We start from the raw sequence: 15100 nt of genomic DNA, 5'->3' as shown, positions 1-15100 counted from the left end.
GGATGAGCTGGAACAGAGGGACCTGATCCGCCGGGACCTCTGGTGGGAGGCTCTTCAACAGGAGCGGGACAATGGAAAGGTCCTCCCCACAAATGACACAAGGTTCCGGGTTCAGCAGACCTTGAGAGTGCTTTTCCTGGGAAAACAGCCAAAGAAGGAATGGCTATATGTTCTACATAGACTGGTCCAGCAAGAGATGTAGGTGGAGGACGGCCACTGGGCCCTCAGATGGCTCCCTATGCAAGCGCAGCCATGGCTGGAGGATGGCTCCCCACAGAGGACTTTGGCTTCGGCGGCCCTGGATTACTATTTACAAAAAGGACAGAAAACCCACAGTTTGGGAGCGAGACGGACCAGGGTCTGGAGGATATCTCTGGGCTCCAAGAGGAACTGCTGGATCTCTTGGAGGAATCCTGGCTACTAGACGATCTGGATTTTATAAGTGACCAGGAAGAGGCACTGGTTGAGGAATACAAGAGGCTGCTAGATCTCGTTAAGCAGCGTGCCAAGGTTATACAGATCTGGGGTGCAACCCTCTGGGATTCATGGAGCTCAACTGTGGAGGAGTGGCAACAAAGAAAAAGGGGACCAGGGCTGCTGGATTCTTATCAGCAATCTGGCTAAAAGCTTATGGTCTTGGACCAGGGAGCCATTCTCTGCCCAGCACCTGCAATAGCTCCAGGAAACCAGGGAGAAATGGTAGGCGTCCTCCCTCTCCTTACACAGAACCCTTTCCCGGGAGAGGAGACAGTCGGTCTCTCTCTCCAGCGGCAGAGCCATCCCCTGGGAGCGGAGGTAGTCATCCTCTCTCCCCGTAAGCAGAACCCCTTCCTGGGAGATGAGACAGTCAGTCTCTCTCCCCAGCGGCAGAGCCATCCCCTGGGAGTGGAGGTAGTCGTCCTCCCTCCCCGTAAGCAGAACCCCTTCCTGGGAGAGGAGACAGTCGATCTCTCTCCCCAGCGGCAGAGCCAGGAGCAGGGAGAGGAGACAGTCGGTCTCTCTCCCCAGCGGCAGAGCCATCCCCTGGGAGCGGAGGTAGTCGTCCTCCCTGCCCTTATGCAGAACTCCTTCCTGGGAGAGGAGACAGTCGGTCTCTCTCCCCAGCGGCAGAGCCAGGAGCTGGGAGAGAAGACAGTTGGTCTCTCTCCCCAGCGGCAGAGCCATCCCCTGTACAGGGAGTGGAGGTAGTCATCCTTCCTCCCCTTACACAGAACCCCTTCCTGGGAGAGGTAGTCGTCCTCCCTCCCCTTATGCAGAACTCCTTCCTGGGAGAGGAGACAGTCAGTCTCTCTCCCCAGCGGCAGAGCCAGGAGCAGGGGAGGAGACAGTCAGTCTCTCTCCCCAGTAGCAGAGCCATCCCCTGGGAGCGTAGGAAGTCGTCCTCCCTCCCCTTACACAGAACACCTGGCAGGGAGAGACGGATGTTGATAACTCTCCTCAGCGGCAGAACCTCTTCCCGGGGGAGGAGACAGTCGGTCTCCCTCCCCATCGGCTGAGCAGTTTACCATGGAGCGGAGGTAGCCAACCTCCCTCCCCAGCAGTAGATCTTCTTCACGGGAGAAGAGACAGACGGTCTCTCCCCTCAGTAGCTTGGCAGGGTCTCTACCCTTTTTCTTGTCCCGGAGTATTTCTCACAGAGGGGTACCCGCTCATGCAGTTAGTGCCACAAGTTTGGGCACCCAAGTTTTGCCTGCCCTACTAAGGAGCAACTTCCACCTACAGCCAGGAAACCGGCAATGGCTTTATTGGATACCCGCCCCTGCAGTTGGTGCCACAAGTTTGGGCACCCGAGTCTTGCCTGTCTCAGCAAGGAGCAACCTCACCCTCCAGTCTGGGGTGGGAATACAGCCGGGAAACCGTCACTGGATTTGTTTGTGAGTGGGTCAGCAGGTACTCAACCAAGTGTCACAAAGGGAGGCAGTGTGGCCATGGAACCTAAAGACACCAGAGCTTGTGGAAGAGCAACTGTTTGGGAGCTAGCCTTGGCAAACTTGTTTGGGACTTTGCATTGTGTGCCTATCCCTGAGCCTAGGGCAGAGGGAATAAACACCGGCAGGAACCCCCCAGGATGCCCCAAGCCCAGGAGAGATGGGATAACCTTCCCCAGCAACCGACAATTGGAGGACCACCGTCGGACAGCCCCAGGCCAACCCGCTAAGGGTCTGCCAAACTGGAGGGGGGAGATTTCATGGATACCAGACCCCCAAGGCTAACCCCCACCCCCTTACTACCTCACCCCTGTTGTTTCTCAGCGGTTTTGGGCTCCTCAGAGCAACCAATGTCTCTGGAAGCTTTTGGTTGCTTGTTTCGTCACCAGTACTTTGTCAGAGAAGAGCTGGCCTCTGACCGGAAAAACCCTCCTAGGCTGGCTGGGCTCCTAGAACTCCCGGTCGGCCACAGAACAGCAGGACACCTGCTGCCTTTAACCCTGGTTGCTCTAGCGGCCCTCTGTCTCAGAGCTCCACTGTTTTGGGGATTGGTAGCTCCCAGGGAGGACAAGAGGTGGTGGAATTGCCGGAGGGGAGCTACTTGGGGAACTGGGGGTTTCGGACACCCCTACCCCCCAATCTTTACCGGGCTGTAACTCCGGTCCCTAGTAACGAATCATGCCGCTTTTTGGACTGTGGCATCTGGGGACCGAGAGCTTTCAAATGACCCTGCTCCCCCGGGATCAACCCGAAACAGTCACCCCTGGGTCCTGGGATTCAGTGGGACTATGGCTGCTATGGAGGCATCGGTCTGTCTGGAGGGGTGGGAATGTCGGAAAAATTGTGGGATTGTCCAGTGTCTTATCAAGATGAGCTTTGTGTTTAAAAGGAGTGTATTTTTTACAATAAAATCAGTTCCTGTTTCACCTGAATGCTAGTATGTCTAGTTATTTGGGTGGGCTCCAGCTAAAATCACTTTCCTGGGCTACATAGCAGCCTGTTCCAGGCAGAGGAAGGACCCTCTGGCAGAGCTACCTAGTCTGGGTAGCCAGAGTCTGCCACAGGGCTACAGGCTGTGGTCACTTGCCAGTTACATAGCTGCAGTCGGCAGGGAGGAAGCAGGACCCGTTTGGCAGAGATACCCAGTCGGGGTAGCCGGGGTATCCGTCACAATAGTTAAATCTTTGTCTCCATATCTGAAACAGTGAGAGTCTGTTTTAGTGGTTAAAAGGGGCTCCTGGAGTGAAGGCCACAAACTATAAACTATTCAGCCTGTCTACTGTACCTCCTGTTTTGCGCCTTACCTATTTTACCTCTTTTGTCCACTGCCCAGCTGCAGCTCAATTATCTGATTATAGTACCTAATGACCTGCTATTTGCTACTCCAGACTATATAGCCCTGCTTTCTCTTAGTTCTTTGAAAAGAAGTATATGTGATATCCTCCACATTGATTACATTGGGCATTTATCCTAATAGATAATGCTTCATCTCTCTGTAGAAAAGGCAAAACAAATTATTAACACCTGGCAGTCTTGAAGCCACCATGAAATGTTCCTGAAACCAATAAAAAGTTGACTCGTCCATTCTTCTGACAAGTTAATAAAAGTGTATACAGGACACAATTATTGTCAGTCCAGGTAAAATGCTGCTAGCCTAAGATATTTAATCCAAGAAATTTAGATGTGTCAGTCTATATTTTTCCATATTTTCCACATCTCTCATACACTAGACATTTTCACATAGTATTCAAGGTATTCTGGGCTTTCTGGGCCTACCATTAGCCTTTTGGGTTTCTATGCCAGTATGGATCACCCATTAACAGCTATCCACATCTCTCCTGCTAATAAACCAGCTGGCTCAATCCCTCATACAACTTCTCTAATGAAGCCTATGCCAGTTATTGTCCTACACCCACTGCAATATCATATAATCTGTGATCTCAATGATATGATTATATGGTTGAAGACTTGTGATGGCAGCACTGAGGACACATTACATCACTGATAATGTGTGTGTCACAAAAATCTCCCATGGGAATCGAGAGTAGTTTAAATTAGTAATTTCACACAGCTGTAGCTTTCTGACCTGTTAACAAAAAAATAAGAAGAAAATCCTTTATGGCTTCTACATAGATTCAATTTGTGAAGAAGTTGTTCCTGGTTGATAGTATCTATAGATACCACCTTAAGAATAAAGGAATAACTAGTGTGAAGAACAGGCTTATCCTAATGAAAAGTCAGGAAAGGTGGTTTGCAAGACAAAGCTGAAAGCTTAGAAACATTTCTAGCAGAAGAAATCACCAGAAGAAAAAGAACTTTGCAGAATAAAAGTTAAAGATATAAATCATGCATATCTTTAAAAGGAGGGCCTGAAGAACCATAAATTGTTCAAGCTCAAGCTGCCGTAGCACCGGTCAGCGTCTGGAAAGCTTTTTGGTGCAAAAAAAAGGAAATGCCCCCGTCCAGGGATAAGGTGCAATTCCCCTTGTGGGAATTGTGCTTTTTTGTTAACCCTGTTTGTGGTTCATAATGTTTTTAAAAGTTTGTCAATAAAATGATTACTTTTTTTATTCCAGAGTTCGTAGAATCCTTGGATTGCTGTTGTAACTTTAGTCTGCACTGATCTGTCAGATGCATAGTCATTGAATAGATTATAAGCCCAAGAAAAGACACATAGGTCTGAGTAGTTAGGGAGCTATTTGGAATAAATGTTCTAACCCTGACTGTGAAGCAATTGAAAAACCACTTCAGTGTGGGACACAGCCTGATAAAAAGAGGGTGCCTGAATCAAAAGATTATACAAGTAAGAACAGAGATTACTTGAACCAGAGACAATAGAGCTTCGAAAACCTTGGTAAACACTCTGGGAGCTGTTGCCAGACTGAAAGGAAGGGCCACTAACTGATAATGCTCGGTTAGGAAAGGAAAGCTAAACTCAGGAACCTGAGAATGGGGATATGGAAATGAGCCTGTTTAAAATCTATGGTATCAAAATGAAGAGGTAGAGTCCCAGGTAAATAAAGTAAAAGCAATCCTTTATTGAAAACGTTAAAAGGAAAATTCTTGTGAGACGCAGCTCACTCGGTCCCAACAACAGCCTTAGTGGAGGAGTAGAAAGAGCGTAGCACCAGTGGCTTACATGTTTCGGCTAAATGCCGTAATCATAGCCTAAGGTGCTATGTCTCTAAGATAGTTAAGACAGGTAGAAAACAATCTGATTGGCTAAAACAGTGAAAGGTATAATTAAAAGAAACGCCCATTCTCACACACCTTGATTACACAATAAAGTTAACCCTATGTATGCCTTATATATATCAAATACAGAATATAAAACAGCAAGAATCCTTTTGAGAAAATGAGTGAAGTGGAAAGTAACACAATAGTAACTTAGGTAATGGCTCATTGTGAAATATGGATGAGAGTATGAACCTGTATTGCTGTTAATAGCAAGCTGGAATATACAGCTCACATTAGCTTCAATAAATATGATAACAAAACTAATACAGGAAATTGATATTAATATAACAAAATGGTCCATGCCACAAACACAGTACCTCTAGTTAATATACAATGTTCAATATGTTGGTCTCACGTCTAGGGATGTCAATTCAAGAATAAGAGAACATATCTCCTCCCTAACAAGGGGCAAGGCCACAACTCCCCTAGTGCAACATTTTGCCACCAAACATAATTGTAGCCTAGAATCCTTCAGATGGACAGCTATTGAACAAGCCAAAGTCCCTAATAGGGGGGTGATATAGACAAAGTTCTAGCTAAACGTGAAACCTATTGGATCTTTCAATTAAAAACTAGACTTCCCCAAGGCCTAAACTCCAAATTTGATTTGATCAATTTTTGGGAGTGAACACATATACATTTACATATATACATATTCATATACCTACATATTACATATCATTAGTATAGCTACAGGCAGAGGGGGTATTTATGAGTGGTCTATGTATGATACTGATATATATTTTTGCTGTTTATATCATACACACTTATATATGGTGTTAGTGACCTGAAACTTGCTCCTTTTACCCTCTCTTTGCTTGTATCTCATTTTCATTTATTTATATTCATTTATTTGTATTTTTAATTTTTGAACACTACATGTAACAAGATAGACTGATATATTAACTAGAGGTACTGTGTTTGTGGCATGGACCATTTTGTTATATTAATATCAATTTCCTGTATTAGTTTTGTTATCATATTTATTGAAGCTAATGGGAGCTGTATATTCCAGCTTGCTATTAACAGCAATACAGGTTCATACTCTCATCCATATTTCACAATGAGCCATTACCTAAGTTACTATTGTGTTACTTTCCACTTCACTCATTTTCTCAAAAGGATTCTTGCTGTTTTATATTCTGTATTTGATATATATAAGGCATACATAGGGTTAACTTTATTGTGTAATCAAGGTGTGTGAGAATGGGCGTTTCTTTTAATTATACCTTTCACTGTTTTAGCCAATCAGATTGTTTTCTACCTGTCTTAACTATCTTAGAGACATAGCACCTTAGGCTATGATTACGGCATTTAGCCGAAACATGTAAGCCACTGGTGCTACGCTCTTTCTACTCCTCCACTAAGGCTGTTGTTGGGACCGAGTGAGCTGCGTCTCACAAGAATTTTCCTTTTAACGTTTTCAATAAAGGATTGCTTTTACTTTATTTACCTGGGACTCTACCTCTTCATTTTGATGTCTTTTACCAGCATTTGAGTCCAGGTTTCTAACTCCTCATCCACTGCCGGACCGGGTGAATACGCTGACCTCTCACACACCCCCCTTCTCTCACGTCACGCGGTGACGCTTATCGAGCTGCAGACCGGGTTTTGCGAGAGGCGGAAGGAAGAGAAGTCAGCAGACACGCTGCCATCGGATGTTGTTCCGTTTTTGCAAGGACTTTCTCACTTCGGTGCTACAGGTACACCTCTCTTTTTTGGCTCATAATACAACTGTTTGGGGGTGTTTGTGTCAAACTAAGTCCCGGTGCCAGGCTTGGCTTACTTTACTCACACACGGACTAAAGTGTCAACCATTTCTCTCCTTGCTTAAATCTATGGTAGACATAAATTGACCCTCCTGTGCTTAAGGAAATAAAGTGAGAATTGTCTCCATCTTGAAATAAGGAACTTTCAGAAATCTGTTTAAGATTTTGAGATTCAAGACAGGCTAAGAAGTACCCTGTTTCTTTGCAACTACAAAAGATTTGAATAAAACCCCTGGTTTTCTGAATTCAGAATTGGAATAGTAATGCCCATAGATTCCAAATATCTTATCCATGGCAGAAAAGCTTTTGCCTTTAAAGAATCTCAAGGCACTAGAGACAGGAAGAATCTTCTTTGAGGAGGCTTTGAACAAAAGCTTATTTGAGAAATTATTTCCATTACCTGGATATCCTGAACAGATCTCTCCCAAGCCTCCCGAAAGAAACTCAATCTGTGCCCTACCAGAGACTGCACCTTCATGCCAACTTGGAGACTTGTGTCGTTTTTATAGTCTGTTTGTTTTTAGACCAAGAAGGGCTGGACTTATACAAAGATTTGGTGTAACTAGAACTTTGGGCAGAGAAGGAAGTGTTCTGATTCTTAGATTGCTGGATTAAATGAAAATGTCCTGCAGATCTAAGTTTACACTTAGACTTTTTATTCTGGGGTAGAAAAACTCCTTTACCCCCAGTGACTCCGGCAATAATAGCAGCTAGTCCTGGCCCAAACAAGGTTTTAGCCTGAAAAGGAAGGGATAGAAGCCTACATTTAGAAACCATATCAGCAGACCAAGATTTGAGCCACAAAACTTCTTTGGCTTAAATAGTCAAAACAGCATTCTTAGAATTAATAGGAATTATTTCCACAACTGCACCACAAATAAAGCTATTTGCAGTTCTCAGGAGCTTTATGCGATCCTGAATCACATGCAGTGTAGTTTCCCCAGAAACAAGTTCTGAAAGTTTTTCACACCAAACAGCAGTAGCTGCAGCTACACAGGCAACACAGAGCAGGCCTAATAAAAAAACATGCAAGCTGAAAAGACCATCTATAAAAAAAATGTCAAGTTATCTATCCAAAGAATCCTTAAAGGATTACTTTCTGTTATAATTTTTAAGCTAAACAACTAGCCTATTAAAGTTAAAGGGACACTGTACTCAAAAAAATTCTTTTGTAATTCAGAAAGAACATGCAATTTTAAGCAACTTTCTAATTTACTCCTATTATCAGTTTTTCTTTGTTCTCTTGCTATCTTTATTTGAAAAAGAAGACATCTAAGCTTGTTTTGGGTTTAGTACTCTGGACAGCACTTTTTTATTGGTGAATGAATTTATCCACCAATCAGCAAGGACAACCCAGGTTGTTCACCAAAAATGGGCCGGCATCTAAACTTACATTTTTGCATTTCAAATAAAGATACCAAGAGAATGAAGAAAATTTGATAAAAGGAGTAAATTAGAAAGTTGCTTAAAATGTCATGCTCAATCTGAATCACGAAAGCAAAAATTTGGGTACAGTGTCCCTTTAAAATTACATTCCCTATTTAAATCATGAAAGTTTTTTTTGGACTTGACTGTCCCTTTAACCCTTTAACTGTGGATGACGACACATGGTTGTCATCCGCACAATGCCTTAACTTTGGATGACAACCACATTTTGTCACCTGGGGGAAGGGGGCTGTTTTGGAACTCTTCAGTAAAGGCTCGTACAAAGTGGCCGAGGTTTCTGCATTGCAGTGATGCTGATGAGTGGTGACATCATCAACCTGGAGACCAGGAAGTGGATAGAAATGGGCCATAGATCAGTTACGGAACCCCTCCCCATGACTAGTAGATCAGCACTTCAAGCCTTCGCCTCACTCCATCAAGGGGGTAAAGGAAATGACTGAAAATGGGAGGGAATAAAAGGTATGGTATGTTGGAGTATCCTTTGCCTTATTCTAGTGGTTAGGAGGGTAATTCCCAACATGTGATGACTCAAGGACTCTCATCTTTAATAAAAGAAATAGGTAACTCCTCTCTAAGCAAAACAGAGGGGGACTAAGGGGAAGCATAAAACCCTAATCCTCTTACAAAATCTGTCCATTATCTAATAGAGAAGGTGATTACTATTTTCCACTGTGATCTCCTGCACACTTGAAAGAAAGTGACTACTCAGTTGGATTAAAAACTTTTACCCTTTTAAATGTCACTTATCACTTTAGGTCAAGGAGACATAGGGTCCACATTAGAGCGCCCATTATCTTGTTCCAAAAATTATTTTGCTGGTACTGCATGTGATCACTATTTTTACAGCAATCACCTCTATCTAAGAGATTCAAAGAAGTAGTCACATGTCCTTCTGTATCGTGAAATATAGGCTCAGAGAGACGGCTCCCATTCTATTTCACAAACAAAAATGAAAAGCCTACATATCTGGGTTCTTTCTTATTGTTCATTACTTGCATGTAACATCATCACACAATGCACCATTAATTCACATCAGACAGGCACCATGTATACAAGAATGAGGAGAGACCTCAGGTTTCTAGCATAAAAGAAGCTGCTTCAATTCTACAGAGATACTAGGACCTCTAATCCCTCGTCATTCTTTCATTAGAAAACAGCTATGTCTGTGTGTCTGTCTAGCTATCCTTTTTTATACTAACATATAAATGTTTTTTAAAGGGACATGAAACACAAAAACATAATTTATGTAAGACCTTACCTGATAAATTCATTTCTTTCATATTAGCTAGTGACGTATGGGATATACATTCCTACCAGGAGGGGCAAAGTTTCCCAAACCTCAAAATGCCTACAAATACACCCCTCACCACACCCACAATTCAGTTTAACGAATAGCCAAGAAGTGGGGTGATAAAAAAGTGCGAAAGCATATAAAATAAGGAATTGGAATAATTGTGCTTTATACAAAATCATAACCACCACAAAAAAAGGGCGGGCCTCATGGACTCTTGCTAATATGAAAGAAATGAATTTATCAGGTAAGTTCTTACATAAATTATGTTTTCTTTCATGTAATTAGCAAGAGTCCATGAGCTAGTGACGTATGGGATAATGACTACCCAAGATGTGGATCTTTCCACACAAGAGTCACTAGAGAGGGAGGGATAAAATAAAGACAGCCAATTCCTGCTGAAAATAATCCACACCCAAAATAAAGTTTAACGAAAAACATAAGCAGAAGATTCAAACTGAAACCGCTGCCTGAAGTACTTTTCTACCAAAAACTGCTTCAGAAGAAGAAAATACATCAAAATGGTAGAATTTAGTAAAAGTATGCAAAGAGGACCAAGTTGCTGCTTTGCAGATCTGGTCAACCGAAGCTTCATTCCTAAACGCCCAGGAAGTAGAAACTGACCTAGTAGAATGAGCTGTAATTCTCTGAGGCGGAGTTTTACCCGACTCAACATAGGCAAGATGAATTAAAGATTTCAACCAAGATGCCAAAGAAATGGCAGAAGCTTTCTGGCCTTTTCTAGAACCGGAAAAGATAACAAATAGACTAGAAGTCTTACGAAAAGATTTCGTAGCTTCAACATAATATTTCAAAGCTCTAACAACATCCAAAGAATGCAACGATTTCTCCTTAGAATTCTTAGGATTAGGACATAATGAAGGAACCACAATTTCTCTACTAATGTTGTTGGAATTCACAACTTTAGGTAAAAATTCAAAAGAAGTTCGCAACACCGCCTTATCCTGATGAAAAATCAGAAAAGGAGACTCACAAGAAAGAGCAGATAATTCAGAAACTCTTCTGGCAGAAGAGATGGCCAAAAGGAACAAAACTTTCCAAGAAAGTAATTTAATGTCCAATGAATGCATAGGTTCAAACGGAGGAGCTTGAAGAGCTCCCAGAACCAAATTCAAACTCCAAGGAGGAGAAATTGACTTAATGACAGGTTTTATACGAACCAAAGCTTGTACAAAACAATGAATATCAGGAAGAATAGCAATCTTTCTGTGAAAAAGAACAGAAAGAGCAGAGATTTGTCCTTTCAAAGAACTTGCGGACAAACCCTTATCTAAACCATCCTGAAGGAACTGTAAAATTCTCGGTATTCTAAAAGAATGCCAGGAAAAATGATGAGAAAGACACCAAGAAATATAAGTCTTCCAGACTCTATAATATATCTCTCGAGATACAGATTTACGAGCCTGTAACATAGTATTAATCACAGAGTCAGAGAAACCTCTTTGACCAAGAATCAAGCGTTCAATCTCCATACCTTTAAATTTAAGGATTCAGATCCTGATGGAAAAAAGGACCTTGTGACAGAAGGTCTGGTCTTAACGGAAGAGTCCACGGTTGGCAAGAGGCCATCCGGATAAGATCCGCATACCAAAACCTGTGAGGCCATGCCGGAGCTACCAGCAGAACAAACGAGCATTCCTTCAGAATCTTGGAGATTACTCTTGGAAGAAGAACTAGAGGCGGAAAGATATAGGCAGGATGATACTTCCAAGGAAGTGATAATGCATCCACTGCCTCTGCCTGAGGATCCCGGGATCTGGACAGATACCTGGGAAGTTTCTTGTTTAGATGGGACGCCATCAGATCTATTTCTGGAAGTTCCCACATTTGAACAATCTGAAGAAATACCTCTGGGTGAAGAGACCATTCGCCCGGATGCAACGTTTGGCGACTGAGATAATCCGCTTCCCATTTGTCTACACCTGGGATATGAACCGCAGAGATTAGACAGGAGCTGGATTCCGCCCAAACCAAAATTCGAGATACTTCTTTCATAGCCAGAGGACTGTGAGTCCCTCCTTGATGATTGATGTATGCCACAGTTGTGACATTGTCTGTCTGAAAACAAATGAACGATTCTCTCTTCAGAAGAGGCCAAAACTGAAGAGCTCTGAAAATTGCACGGAGTTCCAAAATATTGATCGGTAATCTCACCTCCTGAGATTCCCAAACTCCTTGTGCCGTCAGAGATCCCCACACAGCTCCCCAACCTGTGAGACTTGCATCTGTTGAAATTACAGTCCAGGTCGGAAGCACAAAAGAAGCCCCCTGAATTAAACGATGGTGATCTGTCCACCATGTTAGAGAGTGTCGAACAATCGGTTTTAAAGATATTAATTGAGATATCTTCGTGTAATCCTTGCACCATTGCTTCAGCATACAGAGCTGAAGAGGTCGCATGTGAAAACGAGCAAAGGGGATCGCGTCCGATGCAGCAGTCATAAGACCTAGAATTTCCATGCATAAGGCTACCGAAGGGAATGATTGTGACTGAAGGTTTCGACAAGCTGCAATCAACTTTAGACGTCTCTTGTCTGTTAAAGACAGAGTCATGGACACTGAATCCATCTGGAAACCCAGAAAGGTTACCCTTGTCTGAGGAATCAAAGAACTTTTTGGTAAATTGATCCTCCAACCATGATCTTGAAGAAACAACACAAGTCGATTCGTATGAGATTCTGCTAAATGTAAAGACTGAGCAAGTACCAAGATATCGTCCAAATAAGGAAATACCACAATACCCTGTTCTCTGATTACAGACAGCAGGGCACCGAGAACCTTTGTAAAAATTCTTGGAGCTGTAGCTAGGCCAAACGGCAGAGCCACAAACTGGTAATGCTTGTCCAGAAAAGAGAATCTCAGGAACTGATAATGATCTGGATGAATCGGAATATGCAGATATGCATCCTGTAAATCTATTGTGGACATATAATTCCCTTGCTGAACAAAAGGTAAGATAGTCCTTACAGTTACCATCTTGAACGTTGGTATCCTTACATAACGATTCAATATTTTTAGATCCAGAACTGGTCTGAAAGAATTCTCCTTCTTTGGTACAATGAAGAGATTTGAATAAAACCCCATCCCGTGTTCCGGAACTGGAACTGGCATAATTACTCCAGTCAACTCTAGATCTGAAACACATTTCAGAAATGCTTGAGCTTTTACTGGATTTACTGGGACACGGGAAAGAAAAAATCTCTTTGCAGGAGGTCTCAACTTGAAACCAATTCTGTACCCTTCTGAAACAATGCTCTGAATCCAAAGATTGTGAACAGAATTGATCCAAATTTCCTTGAAAAAACGTAACCTGCCCCCTACCAGCTGAGCTGGAATGAGGGCCGCACCTTCATGTGGACTTAGAAGCAGGCTTTGCCTTTCTAGCTGGCTTGGATTTATTCCAGACTGGAGATGGTCTCCAAACTGAAACTGCTCCTGAGGATGAAGGATCAGGCTTTTGTTCTTTGTTGAAACGAAAGGAACGAAAACGATTATTAGCCCTGTTTTTACCTTTAGATTTTTTATCCTGTGGTAAAAAAGTTCCTTTCCCACCAGTAACAGTTGAAATAATGGAATCCAACTGAGAACCAAATAATTTGTTACCCTGGAAAGAAATGGAAAGTAAAGTTGATTTAGAAGCCATATCAGCATTCCAAGTTTTAAGCCATAAAGCTCTTCTAGCTAAAATAGCTAGAGACATAAACCTGACATCAACTCTGATAATATCAAAAATGGCATCACAGATAAAATTATTAGCATGCTGAAGAAGAATAATAATATCATGAGAATCACGATGTGTTACTTGTTGCGCTAAAGTTTCCAACCAAAAAGTTGAAGCTGCAGCAACATCAGCCAAAGATATAGCAGGTCTAAGAAGATTACCTGAACACAGATAAGCTTTTCTTAGAAAGGATTCAATTTTCCTATCTAGAGGATCCTTAAACGAAGTACCATCTGACGTAGGAATAGTAGTACGTTTAGCAAGGGTAGAAATAGCCCCATCAACCTTAGGGATCTTGTCCCAAAATTCTAATCTGTCAGACGGCACAGGATATAATTGCTTAAAACGTTTAGAAGGAGTAAATGAATTACCCAAATTATCCCATTCTTTGGAAATTACTGCAGAAATAGCATTAGGAACAGGAAAAACTTCTGGAATAACCACAGGAGCTTTAAATACCTTATCTAAACGTTTAGAATTAGTATCAAGAGGACCAGAATCCTCTATTTCTAAAGCAATTAGTACTTCTTTAAGTAAAGAACGAATAAATTCCATTTTAAATAAATATGAAGATTTATCAGCATCAACCTCTGAGACAGAATCCTCTGAACCAGAGGAATCATCAGAATCAGAATGATGATGTTCATTTAAAAATTCATCTGTAGGGAGAGAAGTTTTAAAAGATTTTTTACGTTTACTAGAAGGAGAAATAACAGACATAGCCTTCTTTATGGATTCAGAAACAAAATCTCTTATATTATCAGGAACATTCTGCACCTTAGATGTTGAAGGAACTGCAACAGGCAATGGTACTTTACTAAAGGAAATATTATCTGCTTTAACAAGTTTGTCATGACAATCAATACAAACAACAGCTGGAGGAATAGCTACCAAAAGTTTACAGCAGATACACTTAACTTTGGTAGATTCAGCACTTGACAGCGATTTTCCTGTAGTATCTTCTGACTCAGATGCAACGTGAGACATCTTGCAATATGTAAGAGAAAAAACAACATATATATAAAGCAAAATTGATCAAATTCCTTAAATGACAGTTTCAGGAATGGGAAAAAATGCCAAAGAACAAGCTTCTAGCAACCAGAAGCAATAAAAAATGAGACTTAAATAATGTGGAGACAAAAGTGACGCCCATATTTTTTCACGCCAAATAAGACGCCCACATTATTTGGCGCCTAAATGCTTTTTGGCGCCAAAAATGACGCCACATCCGGAACGCCGACATTTTTGGCGCAAAATAACGTCAAAAAATGACGCAACTTCCGGCGACACGTATGACGCCGGAAACGGAAATAGAATTTTTGCGCCAAAAAAGTCCGCGCCAAGAATGACGCAATAAAATGAAGCATTTTCAGCCCACAGGGAAAAAGTCAAATTTTAAGGTAAGAAAAATGTTAAATTAAAATGCATTATCCCAAATATGAAACTGACTGTCTGAAAATAAGGAAAAGTTGAACATTCTCAGTCAAGGCAAATAAATGTTTGAATACATATATTTAGAACTTTATAAACAAAGTGCCCAACCATAGCTAGGAGTGTCACAGAAAATAAGACTTACTTACCCCAGGACACTCATCTACATATAGCAGATAGCCAAACCAGTACTGAAACGAGAATCAGCAGAGGTAATGGTATATATAAGAGTATATCGTCGATCTGAAAAGGGAGG

This window comes from Bombina bombina, chromosome 6, assembly GCF_027579735.1.
Source record: "Bombina bombina isolate aBomBom1 chromosome 6, aBomBom1.pri, whole genome shotgun sequence".
NCBI lineage: Eukaryota > Metazoa > Chordata > Amphibia > Anura > Bombinatoridae > Bombina > Bombina bombina.
Note: the sequence above shows the minus strand (reverse complement) of the source record.